Below are 26,036 nucleotides of genomic sequence, written 5' to 3'. Positions count from 1 at the left end.
GTTTCAAACTTGTCCTCATTCAGATAAGGATTTCATGGATGTACAGGTTTTGTGCAGACAGCTATTTTTAGCCCAAACCCTACTGCCTCTCTTTCCCTGCATGCAGCAGGACAGATCTTTTCTTTACGCAGGATGTTGCTAAATAAGCAGGTGAAGGCAGATCTGAGCTCTTTGCCCATTTTCAGCAGGGTGTCTGAATCAAATGATACTTTTAGCTTAGATACATCTACTTATCTATTTTCCATATGGCTGCACAAATGTGTTAGCACAACTTTGGGTGCAGCTTATGATTTGGAACAAGGAGCGAGGAGAGATAGAAACTCCCAAGTCTCCACTGCCATCAGGGAAAGGAGCAGATAGACACATGCTATGCAGACAGATGATGGTACTGTAGCATCAGCTGAGGAAGCTCATAGTCCTTGTCCTCTGGGCCACAGGCATACTCCTCTCTGGGGCAAAAGCGTGACACATATTCCTCCTGTGACAAATTGCCAAGGACCATAGTGGGGTTTTACTTGCATGCTTTTAGACTGAGGTAGCTGACCAATGTTAATGCTTAGCTCTTGCAAAACAGCCTCCTTCATCAAGAGACATAAGAAAACAAAGAATACTGCCCTCACAGCCAGTGGCTTTCCTTTTCTAGACACAGGAAATCAGTGGGAAGAGAACCTGTCTGATGGGCAAATGGCTAAAGTTCAGCAGCCTCCCACTGCTCTTAGTGGTAGGCTAAAGAAAATACCGAGAGAGAGTGGGGCATTATATCCTCCCGCAGCCAGATCTTTATGCAGTGCTGCACATTTAGAGGGCTCCTGAGAACCTCTTGGGTTATGCTGAAGGAGGTAAAGGGGCTTTTTTGTCTCTTGATCAAGAACAAAGCTCCAGCACAGATGCTTTTTACAGTGTCCAAAGGTACTTTGGAGGCCAGACTAGCTTCTGCCTGCTCCCAGCCCTTCTCAGCTGTATTTCTTGTAGCACATTAAAGCACTTTGCATGTGAGTGAGAGATTTCCCTTGCTCTGGTACTGCTGTAAGTCTACACCACCTCACCCGAGAGCTGGAGCAATTCATGAGCCAGCTGTGCTGACCCCATACTTTCAAAGAGCTCACAGTCTACTTCTACAGGGTAGGGATTGGTCCCTGCCCTGCCACCATTTAATTCCCACTCTTGCTCTGCCTCCATCATACGAATTACAGCTGGTTAGAATAGCTAGTTCCTCTAAGTCCTGCTGTAAATCTTTCACTAAGGTTTTTTTCTGCTTCATGAACAAGCAGTGTACATCCAAATTAACAATGGTCTGATGGGGGGATGCAAGCCTCAGTGTCTGCCTCTGCTGTCAGGAGGGCACATGTAATGATCTCGTTGCCAGCAGGAGGGCAGGTACAAAGTCTGCACATGCTGCAGGTGGCTGCCTCCCTACCACGTCCATTATGGACACAACTGGCCTTTGAAAGCTGGCATGACCCAAGGAGGAGAAGCAATCTAGGAACTCATCACGAGGTCAGCTCATGTTCATGGGCCCAAATCAGTCAGTGAAGCAGGCAAGCTCTAGGCCCAGGAGGGTAGGAGGGGTTCACAGGTGTCTGGGGATGGTGCTTGTTGTGGGAAGGGGTGTGTGCTCCATGCCTGCCCATCTCCCCCAACTCCTTCCTCTACCCTTTGGATCCCTGCCCAGGGGGTTCTGGGGTGGGGAGGAGAGTGCCACACACTGCCTCATTCTCCATGCAGTGGGGCTACACCGCAGGCCTCCCAGCAGCAGGGAGGGTGGGGACGGGCACAGCTCCAACCATCTACTCCCCCATTGCCAAGCAATGGGGAACAGAGATGGCCCCCATGATGCCAGGGCCTGTGATATCAGCGGGCTCCTCCACAGCTTCCCAGTGTAGGCAGCCGGTAGGGCCTCCACAGTGCCCTGGTGGGCGCAGGCAGGACAGGGATCTGCTCTGGGGTAGGTCTGGGCAGGTGCCCTGGGCAGGGAAGGGCCTTGAATTGCAGTGACAGGCTTCTGCAGACAGCAGGGCAGTTCCCCTCCAGGCTAGGGGGCGTGAAGGGTCTCTGCAAGTTGGCTGCACTGCACAGTGTTGTGCTGAGCACATGGGCTGAGCCCCGGCCCTCACGTCCAGCCAGCCCACAGGGCATTCCATGGCAGAGGGGGGATGCTGTGCGCCAGGCTGGGGCCCTGCTCTGCCATCTCCGATTCAGTCCTGGCAGGGCTCTTCGGTGTTGGCTCAGCTCTCCGTTCTGATTCCCAGTGCTGCAGCACTTCAGGGGTGCAGAGGCAGCCACAAGGGCACTGCTGTGTGCGAGGTTTGAAGGAGATGCCAAATGAGAATGCCATAGTCTGGTTGAGCTGCTGAGGATCACAGCCTCCAGCCCTCTCCTGGAGTTCTTTGTAGGTAGGGCTCTAGGAAGGGTGTTAATTTCTCCAATTTGGGTTGCTTGGAGTGGTCCACATTTGACAAACAAAATCCTACTGTAGGATGGTGTAGAGTAGCTGATGGGGATAAATGTTCCTACAGTGGTCCTTTGCCTTTTTCAAAGCACGGTCTTTGGTCGCCAGTGCACAGGTTTTGATTTTCTGCAGGATCACCACACTGAAAGTGTTAAGTGCTCATCTGAGTGGTGGCAAACAAAGCACTACAGCAGATGAGGGCCCTTGCGGTTAAGGCACATTTCCACATTTAAGGTTAATTCCTTCTCATTTCTGCAATTCAGAGGTTTCAGGTTTGTGAACCAGAGAAGAGGACCAGGTTCACCTCATTATCATTGTTAATTTGATCCAGCACTGATTTCCAATTGTTTATGTACAGGTTCTGTGTGTCAGCGTTAGTGGCTAAGATGCCAGGTCTACATGTCCCCAGTGATTCTTTCCTTCTGCTCCAAGGACAGCTGTGGAAGAAACCTCCAGTGGCTCCTTCTAGCTGTGAAATGTGGCTGTGTTTAGAACCTTTTGATAGGAATGGAAAACATTTGATTTCCCATGTACTAAGAAGGTGGCATTAGGCTTGAGCTCTGCAAGAAAGAGGTGTTCTAATCTGGAGTGCGTATTTATGACAAAGTCCTGCTTTCTGGGAACACACTTTCCTTCCTCTTTCTTTCCTTCCCATATATTTCATTCCTTTGTCCATGTGAGATTCCCAGGCCATCCAGAACATCCACTGAAATACCAGAAAGAGAGGTCTTGGGAAACTGTGCTTTAAAAAGCCAAATGCCCCTACCTTGCTTCAGATGGAGAAGGGGGCCAAACCTCAACAAGGTGAAAACAGCCTGGATACCTGTTTTCAAGCCTGGGACAATTCATTTTCTGGAAACAAACTCAGTGAAGCGGTATTGGCTTCCAATAGATCATTGGGCCAGATGTTCAACACCCACAATCCCACGGGCTCTGATGAGAGATATCAGTGATCTCTTACGGGCATAGCTCCAAAACATCTTCTGGTCCTTGCTCCCTTTGGCATTGATGGCCTTTGGGGTGGCTCTGAGCTAGTGCTGTCAGGGTTGGCTGTGTCCAGCTGCAGCCCTGCAGCAGGTGCGCCGGGATGTCACAGCTGTGATTGTTGTCATATTCAGCAGGGACACATCAGTTCACTGCTGAAAGGCTGCTGAAAGGCTGCTGAAGGAGCTAGAGTGGGGTGCTGTGATGTGGAGGAGGGAGCAGTGGGTCTTGGGGAGAGAATGTAATGATGCTGCAAGTGGCCTGGGAGAAGTTTGCTTTGCAGTCCTGCCACACACACACGCCTTTATTTTCTTTCAGGTAGAAAAGGAATTCCCACAAGAAAATCCCTCCAGGACTCATCAGGAGTCCTCACGGTTGAGACCACAGACCAGACAGTATGAGTATGAGTATGGAAACTGAGTATGACAAGAAGGGAAGAAAGCCTTCCAAATGAAGCCTCATGTTCAGTCACAGAATGGTAACTTGACCATTGCCTCTTTGTTGTTGTTGTTGTTGTTGTTGTTGTTGTTGTTGTTGTTGTTGTTTTCCCCCTGTGGTAGCCAGTGAGAGTAGGATGCTGAATGAGGACTCTGTGCCAATGTCTGGAAGGCCACAGAAGGAGGAAAGTCCCCAAGCCTTTCCCTTTCTGGCTTGGTGTTTCTTCTCTACTGACCACTGCAGGGGAAGGCTTTGGGGAACAGCTGGCTGTGTGTGGGTGGATATGGGCAGTGGGGAGCTCCAGACTCCTTATGGTATGGGGAAGGAGGCAGGGGAGGCAGCTGGGAGAGCATGAAAGGGAGGGCTGTGCAGATGGATGAAGTTAGCTGCTTGTTAGTGACTTGATCTGGGAATCTGTTGCATAACTCTCTGCTTGTCTATCTTCTTTCCCCTTGATGTAGCATCCTGGGACAATGAAGGAGCCAAGGGGATTGTGAAAGGAGGCATATGTGCCAATCCCATGGCACCAGACGTGATGGCTCTGCGTGTGCTGGACAGCTGGCTGATGTCATTGCAAGCCCACCCTCAATCATCTTGGAAAGACAAGAGTGATCAGGAAGGTTCCTGATGCTTGCTAAAAGGCCCATGTCATCCCCATTTGAAAGAAGGGCATCAAGGGAGATCCAGGGAACTATAGGCCTGCCAGCCTTACCTCAATTCCTGGGAAGGTTTTGGAGCAAATGTTCATGGAAGTCGTTCCTAAACACAGGAAGGACGAGAATGAGATTGGTGAGCCAGTATGGATGACCAAGGCGATTGTCCCAGTTGCTCACCTTACTTTGACTTTTTTCACTCCAGGTCTCCCTCACTTTACAGCACTGCCTCCATGCCCATTGGGTGTTGCCTGAAAAACAAAGCTATGGGCTTCTGTAATTTGCTGGTGTCTGAGCTCCCCAACAAGCCATTTGGCTTCTTTCAAAGCCCTGCTAATGCTCCTCAGTCACCTAAGATGTCCCAAACTTGCTTGTGTCCTCAAATTCATACTATATCCCAGCAGTGAACTGCACATCCTTCTTCTTAAACATGACCACCGCATGCTCTGTGTTCTCCATCCTGCCTGTACCAGCCACATTCCTACATGCACACAGCTCTTTTCCTGCACTCCTATCCCAGCCCTACACAGTGGCAAACACTGCCTCTCAGCTGTGACCCATTGGCCTTTCGGAAGAAGCCTTGGGCTTCCTGGCATTTTCTGGTGCTTATTACAACCTTTCTGGCTTCCTCCAGAGATCTTAGGAGGGGACAGTTTGCTATTGGTTCTAATAAGGGTCTTTATGACAATCTTTTATGAAATGTTTGCATTTTTATGATTTCTGTGCATGCGTGTGTGTGTGTGTGTGCAGGGAGTGGGGGGTGGTGCACGAGGGGAAGGGTAGTCACGGAAAAGCACCAAGTAAACTAAATCAGGCACTGACTGGGCTGCCAAGAAGAACCATCTGAGATATCCACAGGCCTGAGGCTTCAGGGCAAGACTTCTTTCCATAGAAGCGGACCCAGCCTCTGACACTCTCTAGAGAGGGAAATCAGCAGTGTCCATGCCATCTGAACACTCAAGGGGTGTGTTTTGAGTTCTGAGATCACCCTTCTTCTGACCCATTTTAGATATGTACTTCAGGATGGGGAACCATGCCTCGTATTGGTCATGCTGATAACATTGGCATTGCCTACACAAGGTGGCATGCTGCCATTCAGAGGGACCTCGACAGGCTGGAGAGGTGGGTGGAGAGGAACTTCGTGAAGTTCAACAAAGGCAAGGGCAGGGTCCTGTCCCTAGGGAGGAAGAACCCCATGCACTAGGACAGGTTGGGGGTTGACCTGCTGGAAAGCAGCTCTGCGGAGAAGGACCTGGGAGTGCTGGTGGACTGTGAGCCAGCAATGTGCCTGGTGGCAAAGGTGGCCAATGGTATCCTGAGCATCATAGGAGCAGGAAGCATTGCCAGCAGGTCGAGGGAGGTGATCCTTCCCCTCTACTCAGCCCTGCTGAGGCCACAGCTGCAGTACTGTGTCGAGTTCTGGGTTCCCCAATACAAGAGAGATATAGAGCAACTGGAATGAGTCCAGCAAAGGGCTACTAAGATGATTAAGGGACTGGAGCGTCTCTCTTTTGAGGAAAGGCTGAGAGAGCTGGGCCTGTTTAGCCTAGAGAAGAGAAGACTGAGAGGGGATCTTGTTAATGTATACAGATATGTAAAGGGAGGGTGTCAAGAGGATGGGGCCAGACTCTTTTCAGTGGTGCCCAGCGATAGGACGTGAGGCAATGGGCACAACCTGAAACACAGACAGTTCCATCTGAACATGAGGAAAAAATCTTTTATTGTTAGGGTGACAGAGCACTGGAACAGGTTGCCCAGAGAGATTGTGGAGTCTCCTTCTCTGGAGATATTCAAAACACGCCTGGACAGGATCCAGTGCAACGTGCTGTAGGTGACCCTGCTTGAGCAGGGGGGGTTGGACTAGATGATCTCCAGAGGTCCCTTCCAACCTCAGCCATTCTGTGATTCTGGGAAGCTTTACATATTTTCTGGACCAAAAATGGAAGAATCACACCCTGCACTTGGAAAGGGGTGAAGTTGTGGGATACATGGTTTACTTTAGAAGGCGTTCAGTATGCTTGCAATACAAAAAAGGTTGTGAGGGCGAATGGGCATGAAAGAAACATCCAATGGAGCTCCACAGAAGGAGGATGGAGCTGTACATAATATGAGGTGATACAAATCAGATCAGCACGTAGAGAAGACTTCTGCAGGAAGGGCCTTATGAGGGATTACTGTAACTTTAGTCAACTTAAAAATAAAGGGTAGACAGTGTGATAAAGTGATGAGGAAGTGTCCTGGAGAAAAAAGAGCTGGGCGGAGAGGAGGTTGTAGAGGTTTGAGGTAGTCCTTTCAGGATCCAAGCAGGATGAAGTCTGGAGTCAAAGAAAAATTCAGAAGCTCTCAAGGAAGTCTTGGAATTAGTGCTACTACCACTACATGAACAGCACAACGCTCTAATGGAATTCTTCTTTTTCTGCTTCTTCTTCTTCTTCTTGATGATGATGATAAACTAAAATTCTTTAATTTTATTCCTGACAGTCTCTTATTTCACAAATTAGCTGCAACTTCTCAATATTTAACCTCTTTCTTACATTAGGTTTTCAGAACAGCACTTCCCCTCCCCCCCCCCAAATCTTTGTGTGATGTACACTGGCATAACACTATGGCACTCCAAGTGCCATACCCCACCACCACACAGAGGCACAAGTCACAGGCATATTTCTACAATGCTTCTACAGGCAGGGCTCTGAGGGCTCAGACTTTCTGAGGATAACCACGCCAAGAGAAGGTGAGGTAGCTCAGAATGGATTCCCATTGGCTTATTTTAGATCTTTTCCATGGTTGGAATTCATCCTGCCTAATTTTAAGAGTGGGATTAGGTCAACCAAATTTAATGATTTCTATTTATGTGGCTATTTATCAAACACCCCCTCCATGTGTCACTCTTTTGAGACACTGCATCTGTGAGCTGCAACTCCCTCCAGCAGAACATTTCCTGGAACCAAGTCTCTCACTTCCTGCTTGATGATGGCATTAGCCAACTGTCTATAATACAAATGTGGGCCCCAGATGAACTCCACCCCAAGCCTTACAGAAACATTTGGATTCAGAGAGTGCAGAGGTGCCTAAGGGAGGTCTTCACATCACTCAAATGTGCTTCCTAGCCTGGGATTTTAAGCTTTATATATGTTGAATAGAGGGACGTGGTCATCTGCTGAGGGGGAAGTGGAAAGCCCTGCTTAGAAACCTGGCTACTGCCTGGTGCAGGTTCAGTGGATCTCCCTCCAGAATCAGAAAGCTTGATTCAGTGACAAAGCCCAAGGAAAGCGGGAGGGCACATGCCTGCCCACCCTTGCTCCAGTGGGTAGCACCTTGAATATGACGGGAATCCAACTGGAGAGGACACCACCCTACCTGAACACTCTACAGCCCCAAGCCCTCTATGACAGTGAGCAAAGAAGAGCTGACCTGCTGGCAGCCCTCTCTGACACAACCCAAGTGGCCTCATTGATTGGGGAAAACAAACATTCAAGTCGTGAGCCAGCTCAGGTGGCCAGCATAGCTACTGAGGAGGGACCAGCAGCAGGCACTGCATATGGGTGCGGATCAGCATCTCCAAGAGAGTGTCCACTACAGTGCGAACATTGGCACCCCTACACTCCCATGATGGGGAGCAGAGAAGCACCGACCCGCCAGAGGGCTCCCGGAACACCTCAGCAGACTGTGTGTGTGCGTATAGATCGGCATGCAGGAGAGGTTATGTCTCTGGCCTCAGCACCAGCACTGCCACATTCCCTGAGACAGGGAACCAGTCAAAGTCCTTGAAGCCTTTGGTAGCTGGTGGAGGTGCACAGGGCACCACCAGCCATCTGCATTCAAATGGCACAAACTGGAACTGGCACTGGGCCCTCCCATGCTGCGGTGTCCAGTTTAACCCTCTTGCAAGTGGGCAACAGCTGCTGGAACCTGCCACTGTCTCTGGGTCTCCGTGGTTCCTGATACCTGGCAGAGACTTGTGGAGCTGCCAGAGAGCTACTGGGAGACTCCTGCACCAAATGGGAAGGAAAAACGTTTTCAAAAGAACCAGTTTAGGAGCTGCTCCTACCTGCCCTTGGGAGTTGCCCTACCCTTTTCTCATGAGCCAGTCACATGTGCTGGAGGTGCCTGGGAGTGCTGCTTTGGAACACAGCAGTTGATCACCCTCTGGCCTATGGACATACAGCTATGTCCAAGGGGTCTGGAGAGCTGAAGAACAGCGGCCCCTCCCACCAGCGAGGAGCTCAACAGTGGCTTCTACCCATTGTATCTCATCCTCCACCATGCACTGTGATGAAGAGCCTGGCTCTGTCTTCTTGGTGACCTCTTGGTAAGCATTCAAAGGCTGCTGTCAGGTCCCCCTGAAGCCTTCCCTTCTCCAGGCTGAACAATCCCAGCCTCCTCAGCATCTCCTCATAGGATAAGTGCTTCAGCCCTGGACCATCTGGGTAGCCCTCCACTGAACTCGTCCAAGTTTCTCCACAGCTCCCCTGTATGGAGGGGTGTGTGTGTGTGTGTGTGTGTGTGTGTGAGAGCAAAACTGGATGCAGTATCTAGATACAGACTAGCAAGTACTGAATAGAGGTGGATAATCACTTCCCTTGGTCTCCTGGCTGTGCTTCTGTTAATACAGCCCTGCATGCTGTTGGCCTTCTTTGCTGCCAGAGTACGCTGCAGGCTCACGTTCAGCTCACGCTTGGCCAGGATCCCCCCGTCCCTTTTCTGCAGAGCAGCTCCCCAGACAGGCAGTCTCATGCCTGTATTGTGGGAGGCATTCTTCCTTCCCAAGGTCAGGACTTTGCATTTGTCCTTGCTGAAGTATACTTTAACACACCTAACACCAGACTCAGCACTACATTCAGCAGAAAATGTAAGCACCTCTAGGCACACAGCATTTTTCAGGTGCCAAAGAGAAGTACTTCTTCCTGTAAATCTCCATTCATCTTTCTTTTATTGATTTCAGTAAGGAAAAAAAAAAATCATGTCTAGTGATGAAATTAACCTACTTAACCCTTAATGGTCTTTAAATACTTCTGGATTTTATTGGATCTGCAAAGGATCTTAGGCATACTAGAATGTACGGATATGTTTAATTTGTCACTATGGATCATTCCCTGTTTTGCTCTGGAGTCCAGTTTTCCTGACCATCCACACTGCAAGGGTTCTAGACTGTGCTGGGAATGATTTTGTCACTTCACTACTTCTCTCTCCAGAGATGATTTGGTGTTAGGTGAGTGCAGAGTCCAAGCAGCTGGCCAGATGGGATTTTGTTTCGTCTCTTTATCCAACTCAGTCCTCCACCAATGCTCCAGAAGGCATCATAACTCAATTACACTCATGCCATGACTTTCTCATTTGGTTTCTCATCACACTCATTTGGCATGGTGTTGAGGGCTGCGAGGAAGTCTTCTTAATCTGATGGGCCCATTCTGAAGAAAAAAAGTCATTTGGAATTAAACTTCTTCCTCCCAGATGCAGAGGAGAAATTCATGCGTATAGGAACTGCAATAGCTACCACCAGAGATCAGAGAATCGCAGAGGTCAGAAGGGACCTTGGGAGGACTTTAGTCCAACTTTCTGCTCAAAGCCAAGTCAACACTGAATCCACACCAAGTTTCTCAGACCTTTGTCCAGTTGGATCTGGAAAACCAGCGGAGTAAGAGATAGTTCATCCTCTCTTGGCCCTTGTTCCAAAGCTTTGTTCAGTTCTTGGTTGAGCTTATGTCCATTGCCTCTCATTCTTCTGCCATGTATCACTGTGAGGAGCCTGGCTCTTTATTCATGGTAAGTTTGTAATGGAGGAATGCTATGACATGCCCCTAAAGCCTTCCCTTCTCCAGGTGGAGCCTAGCCAGGCCCAGCTCCCTAACCTCTTCTCAGAGGGCAGGTGCTCCAGCTCCCTACTGTCTTGATGGCCCTCTGCTGAACTCACTCTGGTTTATTGATGTCTTTCTTTTACTGAAGGCACAAAACTGAATGCTGTATCTAGGTGTGGTCTAATGAGTGCTGAGCAAGGAAGGATAGCCACTTCTCAGTGTGATGTGCTGCTCATTGTTGGGACCGGAGTGCAGACAGATGTGGCATGATCTTTCACTCATTGTGATCCACATGTTAGTGGAGAATCCACTTCTAAATCATTCATAGATGACCTGATTCTGGGTCAGGGTTTTGTACATAGCAGAGTTGGTCCTTGACACAAGATTTTGCTGGTCATCCGAGGCAGGGTGGGGGTTTGGCCCCCAGCACATGCTGGGTAGCTGGGTGGCCTTCCCTTCAGTTCCTGCAGTGCCAATCCTCCCTGCCACCACTGGTGGTGAGGGCTGCAGTGGTGGAGGGGGAGGGTGCAAGCAGGAGGCCCCTTCTTGCGTCAGGAGGGGTCCAGCTCCCATCTTCTTTTTATTCTTTACCTCCCCTGCTCAGGAGCTAGTTGACCTGAGAGCTTGAAAAGTCAGCTGCCACCCTCAGCCTCCCCTAGGTCACTGGGTCCAGCTCCAGCATGCCCCTCACCCTCTGCAGGGTGTGGGGTAGACCTGGCATCACTCTACTGGCTCTGCCATGGCAGATGGGCGAGCATGGGTGGCAGCCAGACAGCCATTTCCACACAGTTTCAGCAGGCGGGTGGGCCTGGCCCCTGATGCTTAAGACTCATGAGCTGGGTAGAACTTGTCTTGATGCCAACCCACCTGCCCCACCCCTGGGCCTGGTGCTACCCTACTCCTGTGGTGGTTTGGGAGAATACTGAGCAAAGGGGAGGCATTGGGGTCAAGTACCACTCTCTTTTATCTTTTCTTTCCTTCCCACACATTCTGGGCTTGGTAATAAGCGCGTCTCCCAGAGTGCTTGATGGCTGGAGGGTGTATAGGGGAGACAGAGACAGATGACGTGCATGGAATCTCCTTCCCTGGAAAGCTCACAGATCCTGGTGAGCCACACCTGATCAGCCCCATGCAGCCACAGCTGCCTTCCTCCTGTGCAGTGAGAGAAGGGCTGTGGGGTGGTTAGGGCTTGCCTGGGCCTCCTGCTGCCTTGGGGTGCCAGGCAGCCTGAGGTCAGGGATTCTTCCTCAGCCCCAAGTGACATCTGGGCCCCAAAGTGAAGGAACAGCAACAGAGAATATTAATTTAAATAAAATAAAATAAAATAGAATAACATAACATAAAATAAATAAAATAAAAACACTGACCAATTAGAGAAAGAGCGTAGATTAATAAACAGCACCTTTCCCTTCTGTAGGACAGTGTGTTGTTTTGTTTGTGAAGCAATAAGTGGGTCTCCCAGTGAGCTTGGGGCAGGAGAAAGGGGAGGGCTGGGGGGAGGCAAAATGAAACCAAGGAGAAGAGAAGAGAAGAGAGAAAAGAAAAGAAAAGAAAAGAAAAGAAAAGAAAAGAAAAGAACAAGTTTGTAATGGAGGAATGCTATGACATGCCCCTGAAGCCTTCCCTTCTCCAGGCTGAGCCTAGCCAGGCCCAGCTCCCTAACCTCTTCTCAGAGGGCAGGTGCTTCAGCTCCTTACTGTCTTGATGGCCTTCTGCTGAGCTCACTCGGGTTTATTGATGTCTTTCTTTCATTGAAGGCACAAAACTGGATGCAGTATCTGAATGTGGTCTAATGAGTGCTGAGCAGAGAAGCGTAATCACTTCCCTTTATCTACTGGCTATGCTTCTCTTCATACAGCCCAGAAAGATTCTGGCCCTCCTCACTGCTGGCTCAAGTTTTGCTTAACGTTCCTCCAGTCCCCCAGGACCTTTTTTGTTTACCTGTTCCCCGGCCAGACAGTCCCAAGCACGTATCATTGTAGGGGGGGATTAGGCTATCCCAGGTGCATAACTGTGCATTTGTCTTGGTTGGACTTCCCGAGGTTCCTGTCAGCCCGTTCCTCCAGCCTGTCTAGGTGCCCCAGAAGGCAGCCCTGACCATCCGTGTATCAAGTAGTTGCCCCGGTTTAATGTCATCTGCAAACTTTATGACCTCTGTCAGCTCCTCCAGATCATTAAAAAGATGTTAAAGAGGGCAAGTCCTAGGACCCTGTGGTACTCCATTTGTCACCGGCCTGTAGGTAGAATACAACCCATTAATTTCAACTTACTGAGCCTGAACATTCAACCATTTTTTTCCAGCCTGCGTATCCAGCCATTTAGATGGTAAGGACCTATGATGGGTACAAGGATAGTGTGGCAGATGATGGTGTTAAAAGCCTTACTGGAGTCAAGGTGGATGACATCTACTATTCTTCTCTCATCCAGAAATCCAGTCATTTTGTCAGAGAAGGCAATGAGTTTGGTTGAGCATGATCTACCCCAGGTAAATCCATGCTGTCTGTTCCCAGTCACTTTCTCCTTTGTGTACTCTCAAATGTGATTGAACAGGACATGCTCTATGACAAACTCCTCACCAAAGTGTGGTTAAAGAGGCTTTAGTTCCCTTGATCATTCTTTTGGGCCTTTTTGAAGATGAATGACACATGCTCTTTTGGCCACTTGTCAGGTACTCCCCCCAATCTCCATGACCTTTCAAAGGTGATACAGAGCATCCTCACTATGACTTCAGCCTATTCTCTCAGCACCCTTGGAAGCAACCTCTTGTTCCCATGGACTCTTCAGGGCTAAGTTCACTCAGTCAGCCTCTGACTTGATCAGTATCCACTGCTGGTTATTTTCTTCCTCTCTTCCTTGCTTGCCTCTGCACCAAACCTCTAACAAACACCCCAAATGCGACTAAGTCCCATTAGAACTGAGTAGACCTCATGACCGTTCCAAAGGCGGACCTGTGCGCTGTGACTTCCCACAGCCTTCTGGAGTCAGGTAGGCCAGCTTACCATTCAAAATCCTGAAGCTGTGTAGACCAGCAGGCTGCTATGAAGATGGCCTCCTGGACCTGGGTAGACCTGCTCACCACTCTGAGGAAAGTCTCCCAGAGCTGGGGAGATCTGCTCACTACACTGAAATCCTGGAGCCAGGTGTGACACGCCACTAGAGGGGCATCCGGGTTTCACCTGGATTCCAGGGTTAGTTGTGCTGAACTCGAGAGATCATCATTTGTCAAGTGTGAGAATTTATTAAAGATAAGAGGCTATAACAAAGACAAAAGTATAGTAAAGCTGAAACTATAACAGAACTAAAAATATATATACATATGAGCTTTACAGTTCAATCATGGATGCATGATACAATGATGACTCTCACCATTTCCTCGAGGGCCACCCCTCTGGTACAGTTTTCCCCAGATTCTCTAACAATGGGTGCACAGTACAGTGACTGCTCTCACACCTTATGGGCACCCTTCTGGTCTAATTTTCCCCGGTTTCTCCTCACCACGCTGTTGACATCAGGGGTATTCCCATTGATGGGTGGGTCCTCAGGTCCACAGGCCAGCTGACAGTGGGTCCCAGTCCACAACAAACATATGTGGCTTCCTCTCTTTTATAGCCAGTGTCGCGGGCGGGGGAGGTTATTAGTATTCTATTCTTACCGCTCCAACGGTTTCTTGTCAGAGGTTCTCTTAACTCCAGAAGAGTAACCTTGAGAGACGTCCCAACTCAAGAGGAGATTCACCACCGTGCAGCCTGCTGCCGTGCAGGAGAGCTCAACGGGCTTTAGCCTGCAGTGCTATTTATGGGCACAGAGTTTGACTAATGTTCATACAATATTTGGTGTGGAGATGTACTTTTTTTGCTGACCTCATGCCGTGTTGGGGAAAATATACCCTTTTTTGCTGATCTCATGCCCACTTCTGGCCTCGCCAGTTGCAACCAGTATCACCTAGTTCCTCCTGGTCAGCCCTGGGTGCTGTCAGTTATTTGCGGTCAGCTGGGGCCTGAGATGGATGGGGTGGGGGGGCAGAATAGTTGTGCTCCACCACACTTTGGGCCCCAGATGGGGTGGGGGGAGGTAGTTGCGCTCCACCACAGCCAGTCAAAACAATGCCAGCCCACAGGTATACAAAAGCAGTATGTCAATAACAGTGTGCATCTCAACAGGTAGCCTCCTGCTCAGCTCACAACACTGCTCAGTGGGCAACAATTGCACCCATTAACAGGTCGTTCTGAGGGGAATGGCTCCACAGCACTGAGATGTTTATGGTGTGGGTCTGCCCTGTCACTTCTCCTTTGTCTGGACTTGTCAATCATGGGGTCGCTAGAAGGTGTGCATCCAGGCTGCAGCAACCCCACAGTGTTGTGGCTCCAGTCATGGTGCACCTGGGGTTCATTGACTCTTGGGGAACACCCCAGAGCAAACCCCTCTTCTAGGGGCTGCACCATCCAGAGTCCCATGCTTGCTTGTGTGGCACCTGTCACCCAGTAGATTTGATGACTATTTCTAATTGCCAGAGCTCTGTAGACTAGCTGACTGCTCCAGAAAACCAAGCTGGGTAGACTTTCTGGCTGCCCTGAAGATGGCCTCCTGAAGCTGGGTAGATCAGCTGACTGTTCCAAAGTCCTGGAGCTGGATAGACCAATTGGCTGCTCTGCAGGCAGCCTCCCAGAGCCACTTAGACTGCCTGCCTGCTCCAACGAAAGCCTCCTGGACCTGGATAGAGTGTCTGGCTGCTGCAAGGCAAACGCAGCAGGCTGGCCACTCCCAGGGAATTCCCCAACCATTTTTTGTTTCCTTGGAGGATTTTATTTTCTCTCTTCCCCTTTTCTTGCTTTCTTTGTTCTTTTCTTTTCTTTTCTTTTCTTTTCTTTTCTTTTCTTTTCTCTCTTCTCTTCTCTTCTCCTTGGTTTCATTTTGCCTCCCCCCAGCCCTCCCCTTTCTCCTGCCCCAAGCTCACTGGGAGACCCACTTATTGCTTCACAAACAAAACAACACACTGTCCTACAGAAGGGAAAGGTGCTGTTTATTAATCTACGCTCTTTCTCTAATTGGTCAGTGTTTTTATTTTATTTATTTTATGTTATGTTATTCTATTTTATTTTATTTTATTTAAATTAATATTCTCTGTTGCTGTTCCTTCACTTTGGGGCCCAGATGTCACTTGGGGCTGAGGAAGAATCCCTGACCTCAGGCTGCCTGGCACCCCAAGGCAGCAGGAGGCCCAGGCAAGCCCTAACCACCCCACAGCCCTTCTCTCACTGCACAGGAGGAAGGCAGCTGTGGCTGCATGGGGCTGATCAGGTGTGGCTCACCAGGATCTGTGAGCTTTCCAGGGAAGGAGATTCCATGCACGTCATCTGTCTCTGTCTCCCCTATACACCCTCCAGCCATCAAGCACTCTGGGAGACGCGCTTATTACCAAGCCCAGAATGTGTGGGAAGGAAAGAAAAGATAAAAGAGAGTGGTACTTGACCCCAATGCCTCCCCTTTGCTCAGTATTCTCCCAAACCACCACAGGAGTAGGGTAGCACCAGGCCCAGGGGTGGGGCAGGTGGGTTGGCATCAAGACAAGTTCTACCCAGCTCATGAGTCTTAAGCATCAGGGGCCAGGCCCACCCGCCTGCTGAAACTGTGTGGAAATGGCTGTCTGGCTGCCACCCATGCTCGCCCATCTGCCATGGCAGAGCCAGTAGAGTGATGCCAGGTCTACCCCACACCCTGCAGAGGGTGAGGGGCATGCTGGAGCTGGACCCAGTGACCTAGGGGAGGCTGAGGGTGGCAGCTGACTTTTCAAGCTCTCAGGTCAACTAGCTCCTGAGCAGGGGAGGTAAAGAATAAAAAGAAGATGGGAGCTGGACCCCTCCTGACGCAAGAAGGGGCCTCCTGCTTGCACCCTCCCCCTCCACCACTGCAGCCCTCACCACCAGTGGTGGCAGGGAGGATTGGCACTGCAGGAACTGAAGGGAAGGCCACCCAGCTACCCAGCATGTGCTGGGGGCCAAACCCCCACCCTGCCTCGGATGACCAGCAAAATCTTGTGTCAAGGACCAACTCTGCTATGTACAAAACCCTGACCCAGAATCAGGTCATCTATGAATGATTTAGAAGTGGATTCTCCACTAACATGTGGATCACAATGAGTGAAAGATCATGCCACATCTGTCTGCACTCCGGTCCCAACAATGAGCAGCACATCACACTGAGAAGTGGCTATCCTTCCTTGCTCAGCACTCATTAGACCACACCTAGATACAGCATTCAGTTTTGTGCCTTCAGTAAAAGAAAGACATCAATAAACCAGAGTGAGTTCAGCAGAGGGCCATCAAGACAGTAGGGAGCTGGAGCACCTGCCCTCTGAGAAGAGGTTAGGGAGCTGGGCCTGGCTAGGCTCCACCTGGAGAAGGGAAGGCTTTAGGGGCATGTCATAGCATTCCTCCATTACAAACTTACCATGAATAAAGAGCCAGGCTCCTCACAGTGATACATGGCAGAAGAATGAGAGGCAATGGACATAAGCTCAACCAAGAACTGAACAAAGCTTTGGAACAAGGGCCAAGAGAGGATGAACTATCTCTTACTCCGCTGGTTTTCCAGATCCAACTGGACAAAGGTCTGAGAAACTTGGTGTGGATTCAGTGTTGACTTGGCTTTGAGCAGAAAGTTGGACTAAAGTCCTCCCAAGGTCCCTTCTGACCTCTGCGATTCTCTGATCTCTGGTGGTAGCTATTGCAGTTCCTATACGCATGAATTTCTCCTCTGCATCTGGGAGGAAGAAGTTTAATTCCAAATGACTTTTTTTCTTCAGAATGGGCCCATCAGATTAAGAAGACTTCCTCGCAGCCCTCAACACCATGCCAAATGAGTGTGATGAGAAACCAAATGAGAAAGTCATGGCATGAGTGTAATTGAGTTATGATGCCTTCTGGAGCATTGGTGGAGGACTGAGTTGGATAAAGAGACGAAACAAAATCCCATCTGGCCAGCTGCTTGGACTCTGCACTCACCTAACACCAAATCATCTCTGGAGAGAGAAGTAGTGAAGTGACAAAATCATTCCCAGCACAGTCTAGAACCCTTGCAGTGTGGATGGTCAGGAAAACTGGACTCCAGAGCAAAACAGGGAATGATCCATAGTGACAAATTAAACATATCCGTACATTCTAGTATGCCTAAGATCCTTTGCAGATCCAATAAAATCCAGAAGTATTTAAAGACCATTAAGGGTTAAGTAGGTTAATTTCATCACTAGACATGATTTTTTTTTTTCCTTACTGAAATCAATAAAAGAAAGATGAATGGAGATTTACAGGAAGAAGTACTTCTCTTTGGCACCTGAAAAATGCTGTGTGCCTAGAGGTGCTTACATTTTCTGCTGAATGTAGTGCTGAGTCTGGTGTTAGGTGTGTTAAAGTATACTTCAGCAAGGACAAATGCAAAGTCCTGACCTTGGGAAGGAAGAATGCCTCCCACAATACAGGCATGAGACTGCCTGTCTGGGGAGCTGCTCTGCAGAAAAGGGACGGGGGGATCCTGGCCAAGCGTGAGCTGAACGTGAGCCTGCAGCGTACTCTGGCAGCAAAGAAGGCCAACAGCATGCAGGGCTGTATTAACAGAAGCACAGCCAGGAGACCAAGGGAAGTGATTATCCACCTCTATTCAGTACTTGCTAGTCTGTATCTAGATACTGCATCCAGTTTTGCTCTCACACACACACACACACACACACACACACACCCCTCCATACAGGGGAGCTGTGGAGAAACTTGGACGAGTTCAGTGGAGGGCTACCCAGATGGTCCAGGGCTGAAGCACTTATCCTATGAGGAGACGCTGAGGAGGCTGGGATTGTTCAGCCTGGAGAAGGGAAGGCTTCAGGGGGACCTGACAGCAGCCTTTGAATGCTTACCAAGAGGTCACCAAGAAGACAGAGCCAGGCTCTTCATCACAGTGCATGGTGGAGGATGAGATACAATGGGTAGAAGCCACTGTTGAGCTCCTCGCTGGTGGGAGGGGCCGCTGTTCTTCAGCTCTCCAGACCCCTTGGACATAGCTGTATGTCCATAGGCCAGAGGGTGATCAACTGCTGTGTTCCAAAGCAGCACTCCCAGGCACCTCCAGCACATGTGACTGGCTCATGAGAAAAGGGTAGGGCAACTCCCAAGGGCAGGTAGGAGCAGCTCCTAAACTGGTTCTTTTGAAAACGTTTTTCCTTCCCATTTGGTGCAGGAGTCTCCCAGTAGCTCTCTGGCAGCTCCACAAGTCTCTGCCAGGTATCAGGAACCACGGAGACCCAGAGACAGTGGCAGGTTCCAGCAGCTGTTGCCCACTTGCAAGAGGGTTAAACTGGACACCGCAGCATGGGAGGGCCCAGTGCCAGTTCCAGTTTGTGCCATTTGAATGCAGATGGCTGGTGGTGCCCTGTGCACCTCCACCAGCTACCAAAGGCTTCAAGGACTTTGACTGGTTCCCTGTCTCAGGGAATGTGGCAGTGCTGGTGCTGAGGCCAGAGACATAACCTCTCCTGCATGCCGATCTATACGCACACACACAGTCTGCTGAGGTGTTCCGGGAGCCCTCTGGCGGGTCGGTGCTTCTCTGCTCCCCATCATGGGAGTGTAGGGGTGCCAATGTTCGCACTGTAGTGGACACTCTCTTGGAGATGCTGATCCGCACCCATATGCAGTGCCTGCTGCTGGTCCCTCCTCAGTAGCTATGCTGGCCACCTGAGCTGGCTCACGACTTGAATGTTTGTTTTCCCCAATCAATGAGGCCACTTGGGTTGTGTCAGAGAGGGCTGCCAGCAGGTCAGCTCTTCTTTGCTCACTGTCATAGAGGGCTTGGGGCTGTAGAGTGTTCAGGTAGGGTGGTGTCCTCTCCAGTTGGATTCCCGTCATATTCAAGGTGCTACCCACTGGAGCAAGGGTGGGCAGGCATGTGCCCTCCCGCTTTCCTTGGGCTTTGTCACTGAATCAAGCTTTCTGATTCTGGAGGGAGATCCACTGAACCTGCACCAGGCAGTAGCCAGGTTTCTAAGCAGGGCTTTCCACTTCCCCCTCAGCAGATGACCACGTCCCTCTATTCAACATATATAAAGCTTAAAATCCCAGGCTAGGAAGCACATTTGAGTGATGTGAAGACCTCCCTTAGGCACCTCTGCACTCTCTGAATCCAAATGTTTCTGTAAGGCTTGGGGTGGAGTTCATCTGGGGCCCACATTTGTATTATAGACAGTTGGCTAATGCCATCATCAAGCAGGAAGTGAGAGACTTGGTTCCAGGAAATGTTCTGCTGGAGGGAGTTGCAGCTCACAGATGCAGTGTCTCAAAAGAGTGACACATGGAGGGGGTGTTTGATAAATAGCCACATAAATAGAAATCATTAAATTTGGTTGACCTAATCCCACTCTTAAAATTAGGCAGGATGAATTCCAACCATGGAAAAGATCTAAAATAAGCCAATGGGAATCCATTCTGAGCTACCTCACCTTCTCTTGGCGTGGTTATCCTCAGAAAGTCTGAGCCCTCAGAGCCCTGCCTGTAGAAGCATTGTAGAAATATGCCTGTGACTTGTGCCTCTGTGTGGTGGTGGGGTATGGCACTTGGAGTGCCATAGTGTTATGCCAGTGTACATCACACAAAGATTTGGGGGGGGGGAGGGGAAGTGCTGTTCTGAAAACCTAATGTAAGAAAGAGGTTAAATATTGAGAAGTTGCAGCTAATTTGTGAAATAAGAGACTGTCAGGAATAAAATTAAAGAATTTTAGTTTATCATCATCATCAAGAAGAAGAAGAAGAAGCAGAAAAAGAAGAATTCCATTAGAGCGTTGTGCTGTTCATGTAGTGGTAGTAGCACTAATTCCAAGACTTCCTTGAGAGCTTCTGAATTTTTCTTTGACTCCAGACTTCATCCTGCTTGGATCCTGAAAGGACTACCTCAAACCTCTACAACCTCCTCTCCGCCCAGCTCTTTTTTCTCCAGGACACTTCCTCATCACTTTATCACACTGTCTACCCTTTATTTTTAAGTTGACTAAAGTTACAGTAATCCCTCATAAGGCCCTTCCTGCAGAAGTCTTCTCTACGTGCTGATCTGATTTGTATCACCTCATATTATGTACAGCTCCATCCTCCTTCTGTGGAGCTCCATTGGATGTTTCTTTCATGCCCATTCGCCCTCACAACCTTTTTTGTATTGCAAGCATACTGAACGCCTTCTAAAGTAAACCATGTATCCCACAACTTCACCCCTTTCCAAGTGCAGGGTGTGATTCTTCCATTTTTGGTCCAGAAAATATGTAAAGCTTCCCAGAATCACAGAATGGCTGAGGTTGGAAGGGACCTCTGGAGATCATCTAGTCCAACCCCCCCTGCTCAAGCAGGGTCACCTACAGCACGTTGCACTGGATCCTGTCCAGGCGTGTTTTGAATATCTCCAGAGAAGGAGACTCCACAATCTCTCTGGGCAACCTGTTCCAGTGCTCTGTCACCCTAACAATAAAAGATTTTTTCCTCATGTTCAGATGGAACTGTCTGTGTTTCAGGTTGTGCCCATTGCCTCACGTCCTATCGCTGGGCACCACTGAAAAGAGTCTGGCCCCATCCTCTTGACACCCTCCCTTTACATATCTGTATACATTAACAAGATCCCCTCTCAGTCTTCTCTTCTCTAGGCTAAACAGGCCCAGCTCTCTCAGCCTTTCCTCAAAAGAGAGACGCTCCAGTCCCTTAATCATCTTAGTAGCCCTTTGCTGGACTCATTCCAGTTGCTCTATATCTCTCTTGTATTGGGGAACCCAGAACTCGACACAGTACTGCAGCTGTGGCCTCAGCAGGGCTGAGTAGAGGGGAAGGATCACCTCCCTCGACCTGCTGGCAATGCTTCCTGCTCCTATGATGCTCAGGATACCATTGGCCACCTTTGCCACCAGGCACATTGCTGGCTCACAGTCCACCAGCACTCCCAGGTCCTTCTCCGCAGAGCTGCTTTCCAGCAGGTCAACCCCCAACCTGTCCTAGTGCATGGGGTTCTTCCTCCCTAGGGACAGGACCCTGCCCTTGCCTTTGTTGAACTTCACGAAGTTCCTCTCCACCCACCTCTCCAGCCTGTCGAGGTCCCTCTGAATGGCAGCATGCCACCTTGTGTAGGCAATGCCAATGTTATCAGCATGACCAATACGAGGCATGGTTCCCCATCCTGAAGTACATATCTAAAATGGGTCAGAAGAAGGGTGATCTCAGAACTCAAAACACACCCCTTGAGTGTTCAGATGGCATGGACACTGCTGATTTCCCTCTCTAGAGAGTGTCAGAGGCTGGGTCCGCTTCTATGGAAAGAAGTCTTGCCCTGAAGCCTCAGGCCTGTGGATATCTCAGATGGTTCTTCTTGGCAGCCCAGTCAGTGCCTGATTTAGTTTACTTGGTGCTTTTCCGTGACTACCCTTCCCCTCGTGCACCACCCCCCACTCCCTGCACACACACACACACACGCATGCACAGAAATCATAAAAATGCAAACATTTCATAAAAGATTGTCATAAAGACCCTTATTAGAACCAATAGCAAACTGTCCCCTCCTAAGATCTCTGGAGGAAGCCAGAAAGGTTGTAATAAGCACCAGAAAATGCCAGGAAGCCCAAGGCTTCTTCCGAAAGGCCAATGGGTCACAGCTGAGAGGCAGTGTTTGCCACTGTGTAGGGCTGGGATAGGAGTGCAGGAAAAGAGCTGTGTGCATGTAGGAATGTGGCTGGTACAGGCAGGATGGAGAACACAGAGCATGCGGTGGTCATGTTTAAGAAGAAGGATGTGCAGTTCACTGCTGGGATATAGTATGAATTTGAGGACACAAGCAAGTTTGGGACATCTTAGGTGACTGAGGAGCATTAGCAGGGCTTTGAAAGAAGCCAAATGGCTTGTTGGGGAGCTCAGACACCAGCAAATTACAGAAGCCCATAGCTTTGTTTTTCAGGCAACACCCAATGGGCATGGAGGCAGTGCTGTAAAGTGAGGGAGACCTGGAGTGAAAAAAGTCAAAGTAAGGTGAGCAACTGGGACAATCGCCTTGGTCATCCATACTGCCTCACCAATCTCATTCTCGTCCTTCCTGTGTTTAGGAACGACTTCCATGAACATTTGCTCCAAAACCTTCCCAGGAATTGAGGTAAGGCTGGCAGGCCTATAGTTCCCTGGATCTCCCTTGATGCCCTTCTTTCAAATGGGGATGACATGGGCCTTTTAGCAAGCATCAGGAACCTTCCTGATCACTCTTGTCTTTCCAAGATGATTGAGGGTGGGCTTGCAATGACATCAGCCAGCTGTCCAGCACACGCAGAGCCATCACGTCTGGTGCCATGGGATTGGCACATATGCCTCCTTTCACAATCCCCTTGGCTCCTTCATTGTCCCAGGATGCTACATCAAGGGGAAAGAAGATAGACAAGCAGAGAGTTATGCAACAGATTCCCAGATCAAGTCACTAACAAGCAGCTAACTTCATCCATCTGCACAGCCCTCCCTTTCATGCTCTCCCAGCTGCCTCCCCTGCCTCCTTCCCCATACCATAAGGAGTCTGGAGCTCCCCACTGCCCATATCCACCCACACACAGCCAGCTGTTCCCCAAAGCCTTCCCCTGCAGTGGTCAGTAGAGAAGAAACACCAAGCCAGAAAGGGAAAGGCTTGGGGACTTTCCTCCTTCTGTGGCCTTCCAGACATTGGCACAGAGTCCTCATTCAGCATCCTACTCTCACTGGCTACCACAGGGGGAAAACAACAACAACAACAACAACAACAACAACAACAACAACAACAACAACAACAAAGAGGCAATGGTCAAGTTACCATTCTGTGACTGAACATGAGGCTTCATTTGGAAGGCTTTCTTCCCTTCTTGTCATACTCAGTTTCCATACTCATACTCATACTGTCTGGTCTGTGGTCTCAACCGTGAGGACTCCTGATGAGTCCTGGAGGGATTTTCTTGTGGGAATTCCTTTTCTACCTGAAAGAAAATAAAGGCGTGTGTGTGTGGCAGGACTGCAAAGCAAACTTCTCCCAGGCCACTTGCAGCATCATTACATTCTCTCCCCAAGACCCACTGCTCCCTCCTCCACATCACAGCACCCCACTCTAGCTCCTTCAGCAGCCTTTCAGCAGCCTTTCAGCAGTGAACTGATGTGTCCCTGCTGAATATGACAACAATCACAGCTGTGACATCCCGGCGCACCTGCTGCAGGGCTGCAGCTGGACACAGCCAACCCTGACAGCACTAGCTCAGAGCCACCCCAAAGGCCATCAATGCCAAAGGGAGCAAGGACCAGAAGATGTTTTGGAGCTATGCCCGTAAGAGATCACTGATATCTCTCATCAGAGCCCGTGGGATTGTGGGTGTTGAACATCTGGCCCAATGATCTATTGGAAGCCAATACCGCTTCACTGAGTTTGTTTCCAGAAAATGAATTGTCCCAGGCTTGAAAACAGGTATCCAGGCTGTTTTCACCTTGTTGAGGTTTGACCCCCTTCTCCATCTGAAGCAAGGTAGGGGCATTTGGCTTTTTAAAGCACAGTTTCCCAAGACCTCTCTTTCTGGTATTTCAGTGGATGTTCTGGATGGCCTGGGAATCTCACATGGACAAAGGAATGAAATATATGGGAAGGAAAGAAAGAGGAAGGAAAGTGTGTTCCCAGAAAGCAGGACTTTGTCATAAATACGCACTCCAGATTAGAACACCTCTTTCTTGCAGAGCTCAAGCCTAATGCCACCTTCTTAGTACATGGGAAATCAAATGTTTTCCATTCCTATCAAAAGGTTCTAAACACAGCCACATTTCACAGCTAGAAGGAGCCACTGGAGGTTTCTTCCACAGCTGTCCTTGGAGCAGAAGGAAAGAATCACTGGGGACATGTAGACCTGGCATCTTAGCCACTAACGCTGACACACAGAACCTGTACATAAACAATTGGAAATCAGTGCTGGATCAAATTAACAATGATAATGAGGTGAACCTGGTCCTCTTCTCTGGTTCACAAACCTGAAACCTCTGAATTGCAGAAATGAGAAGGAATTAACCTTAAATGTGGAAATGTGCCTTAACCGCAAGGGCCCTCATCTGCTGTAGTGCTTTGTTTGCCACCACTCAGATGAGCACTTAACACTTTCAGTGTGGTGATCCTGCAGAAAATCAAAACCTGTGCACTGGCGACCAAAGACCGTGCTTTGAAAAAGGCAAAGGACCACTGTAGGAACATTTATCCCCATCAGCTACTCTACACCATCCTACAGTAGGATTTTGTTTGTCAAATGTGGACCACTCCAAGCAACCCAAATTGGAGAAATTAACACCCTTCCTAGAGCCCTACCTACAAAGAACTCCAGGAGAGGGCTGGAGGCTGTGATCCTCAGCAGCTCAACCAGACTATGGCATTCTCATTTGGCATCTCCTTCAAACCTCGCACACAGCAGTGCCCTTGTGGCTGCCTCTGCACCCCTGAAGTGCTGCAGCACTGGGAATCAGAACGGAGAGCTGAGCCAACACCGAAGAGCCCTGCCAGGACTGAATCGGAGATGGCAGAGCAGGGCCCCAGCCTGGCGCACAGCATCCCCCCTCTGCCATGGAATGCCCTGTGGGCTGGCTGGACGTGAGGGCCGGGGCTCAGCCCATGTGCTCAGCACAACACTGTGCAGTGCAGCCAACTTGCAGAGACCCTTCACGCCCCCTAGCCTGGAGGGGAACTGCCCTGCTGTCTGCAGAAGCCTGTCACTGCAATTCAAGGCCCTTCCCTGCCCAGGGCACCTGCCCAGACCTACCCCAGAGCAGATCCCTGTCCTGCCTGCGCCCACCAGGGCACTGTGGAGGCCCTACCGGCTGCCTACACTGGGAAGCTGTGGAGGAGCCCGCTGCTATCACAGGCCCTGGCATCATGGGGGCCATCTCTGTTCCCCATTGCTTGGCAATGGGGGAGTAGATGGTTGGAGCTGTGCCCGTCCCCACCCTCCCTGCTGCTGGGAGGCCTGCGGTGTAGCCCCACTGCATGGAGAATGAGGCAGTGTGTGGCACTCTCCTCCCCACCCCAGAACCCCCTGGGCAGGGATCCAAAGGGTAGAGGAAGGAGTTGGGGGAGATGGGCAGGCATGGAGCACACACCCCTTCCCACAACAAGCACCATCCCCAGACACCTGTGAACCCCTCCTACCCTCCTGGGCCTAGAGCTTGCCTGCTTCACTGACTGATTTGGGCCCATGAACATGAGCTGACCTCGTGATGAGTTCCTAGATTGCTTCTCCTCCTTGGGTCATGCCAGCTTTCAAAGGCCAGTTGTGTCCATAATGGACGTGGTAGGGAGGCAGCCACCTGCAGCATGTGCAGACTTTGTACCTGCCCTCCTGCTGGCAACGAGATCATTACATGTGCCCTCCTGACAGCAGAGGCAGACACTGAGGCTTGCATCCCCCCATCAGACCATTGTTAATTTGGATGTACACTGCTTGTTCATGAAGCAGAAAAAAACCTTAGTGAAAGATTTACAGCAGGACTTAGAGGAACTAGCTATTCTAACCAGCTGTAATTCGTATGATGGAGGCAGAGCAAGAGTGGGAATTAAATGGTGGCAGGGCAGGGACCAATCCCTACCCTGTAGAAGTAGACTGTGAGCTCTTTGAAAGTATGGGGTCAGCACAGCTGGCTCATGAATTGCTCCAGCTCTCGGGTGAGGTGGTGTAGACTTACA

The 26,036-nt window shown here is 49.8% G+C and overlaps 1 protein-coding gene across 1 annotated transcript in view; it reads left to right on the top strand.

The window, feature by feature from the left end:
* Positions 1–26,036, top strand: part of LOC136996504 (SUN domain-containing protein 3-like) — a 512,910-nt gene that overhangs the window by 177,739 nt on the left and 309,135 nt on the right. The window lies entirely within an intron of this gene.

Source organism: Apteryx mantelli, unplaced genomic scaffold (genome assembly GCF_036417845.1).
Source record: "Apteryx mantelli isolate bAptMan1 unplaced genomic scaffold, bAptMan1.hap1 HAP1_SCAFFOLD_40, whole genome shotgun sequence".
Classification (NCBI taxonomy): Eukaryota; Metazoa; Chordata; class Aves; order Apterygiformes; family Apterygidae; genus Apteryx; species Apteryx mantelli.
The sequence above is the reverse complement of the archived record's forward strand: the minus strand, read 5'-3'. Positions and strand labels throughout refer to the sequence as shown.